This window comes from Neolamprologus brichardi, unplaced genomic scaffold (genome assembly GCF_056152115.1).
Source record: "Neolamprologus brichardi isolate AB-2024 unplaced genomic scaffold, ASM5615211v1 NODE_ptg000115l+_length_38300_cov_1, whole genome shotgun sequence".
In the NCBI taxonomy this organism is placed as follows: Eukaryota; Metazoa; Chordata; class Actinopteri; order Cichliformes; family Cichlidae; genus Neolamprologus; species Neolamprologus brichardi.
In genome coordinates, this window is record NW_028270088.1 from 7,501 (window position 1) to 10,000 (window position 2,500).

Here is a 2,500-nt window from a genome sequence, read left to right on the forward strand (position 1 = left end):
AAAAGCTGTCGTACCATAGGCACGAGGGGAGTGTGTGTGTGTGTGGCTTAGTGTTTCTGCTCAGTGTACCAGGGGCACGGAGAAAAGTTGTCGTACCATAGGCACCAGGAGTGTGTGTGTGCGTGTGTGGCAAAGTTTTTCTGCGCAGTGTACCAGGGGCACGTTTCAATTTACCTTCTGGAGTACCAGGGGCACGAGGATTTTGCCAGTGGTGTTTTGCTTTGTTAGTGGGAGGGGGCTTAAGTGTGGGTCCCTGGGGCCTGCTGGAGGTCAAGGTCCATGCTGGATATGTGGTGGAGCGTAACTGCAAGAAAGGCGAGCTAGTGGGGGACTAGAGCAGGGGAGAATGTGGGTCCCCGGGGCCCGCAGGAGGTCAAGAGCCATGCTGGATATGCGGTGGAAGGGTAACTGCAGGAGAAGGAAAGGTACTGGGGGACAAGAGCAGGGGAGCATTCGGGTCGCTGGGGCCTTCTTGAGGTCCAGGTCCATGTTCGATGTGAGTAGCAGCAGGGCCAGTGCGCCAGGAGCACATCTTTTTCGACCATAAAGGAGACAGGAGGCCGACTCACTGCCTCGGCCAAATGGAGAGGGAATTTAGGCAGGGCCAGTGCACAAGCATGGATCTTTTTCAGCTGTAAGGGAGACAAGAGCAAGGTGTGATGTAGGTCCCTGGGGCCTGCTGGAGGGCAAGGTCCATGCTCGATGTGAGTAGTTCAGCAGGGCCAGTGCACCAGCAGCACATCTTTTTCGACCGTAAGGGAGACAGGAGTTCCGACTCACTGCCTCGGCCAAATGGAGAGGGAGTTTCAGCATGTCCAGTGCACCAGCAGCACATCTTTTTCGACCGTAAAGGAGACAGGAGGCCGACTCACCGCCTCGGCCAAATGGAGAGGGAATTTCAGCAGGGCCAGTGCGCCAGCAGCACATCTTTTTCGACCGTAAAGGAGAAAGGAGGCCGACTCACTGCCTCGGCCAAATGGAGAGGGAATTTCAGCAGGGCCAGTGGAGAAGCATGCATCTTGTTCAGCCGTAAGGGAGTCAGGGAGTTGTCATGGTGGTCCCCCTGGAGGTGGGGGAGATTGCAAATTAGCTAGGGAGGAGGGTGCGTACAGCGGAGGTGGCAAAGTGTTTCTGGTCAGTGTACCAGGGGCACGAACAAGAGTTGTCGTACCATAGGCACCAGGAGTGTGTATGTGTGTGGGGCAAAGTGTTTCTGCTCAGTGTACCAGGGGCACGGAGAAAAGTTGTCGTACCATAGGCACCAGGAGAGTGTGTGTATGTGGCAAAGTGTTTCTGCGCAGTGAACCAGGGGCACGGAGAAAAGTTGCCGTACCATAGGCACCAGGAGAGTGTGTGTGTGTGTGTGTGTGTGTGTGTGTGTGTGTGTGGCAAAGTGTTTCTGCGCAGTGTACCAGGGGCACGGAGAAAAGTTGTCGTACCATAGGCTCCAGGAGTGTGTGTGTGTGTGTGTGTGTGTGTGTGTGGCAAAGTTGTTTTGCTCAGTGTACCAGGGGCACGGAGAAAAGCTGTCGTACCATAGGCACCAGGAGTGTGTGTTTTGCAAAGTGTTTCTGCTCAGTGTACCAGGGGCACGGAGAAAAGCTGTCGTACCATAGGCACGAAGAGTGTGTGTGTGGCAAAGTTGTTCTGCTCAGTGTACCAGGGGCACGGAGAAAAGCTGTCGTACCATAGGCACGACGAGTGTGTGTGTCTGTGGCTTAGTGTTCCTGCACAGTGTACCAGGGGCACGGAGAAAAGTTGTCGTACCATAGGCACGACGAGTGTGTGTGTATGTGTGTGTGTGTGTCAAAGTGTTTCTGCGCAGTGTACCAGGGGCACGGAGAAAAGTTGTCCTACCATAGGCACCAGGAGTGTGTCTGTGTGTGGGGCAAAGTGTTTCTGCTCAGTGTACCAGGGGCACGGAGAAAAGTTGTCGTACCATAGGCACCAGGAGTGTGTATGTGTGTGGGGCAAAGTGTTTCTGCTCAGTGTACCAGGGGCACGGAGAAAAGTTGTCGTACCATAGGCACCAGGAGTGTGTATGTGTGTGGGGCAAAGTGTTTCTGCTCAGTGTACCAGGGGCACGTTTCAATTTACTTTCTGGAGTACCAGGGGCACGAGGATTTTGCCAGTGGTGTTTTGCTTTGTTAGTGGGGGGGGGGCTTAAGTGTGGGTCCGCGGGGCCTGCTGGAGGTCAAGGGCCATGCTGGATATGTGGTGGAGGGTAACTGCAGGAGAAGAAGCTAGTGTGGGAGTAGAGCAGAGGAGTATGTGGGTCCGCGGGGCCTGCTGGAGGGCAAGGGCCATGCTCAATGTGAGTAGCTGCAATGGCCAGTTCACCAGCAGCACATCTTTTTCGACCGTAAAGGAGAGAGGAGGCCGACTCACTGCCTCGGCCAAATGGAGAGAACACATCAGCAGGGCCAGTGCTCCAGCAGCACATCTTTTTCGACCGTAGAGGAGAGAGGAGGCCGACTCACTGCCTCGGCCAAATGGAGAG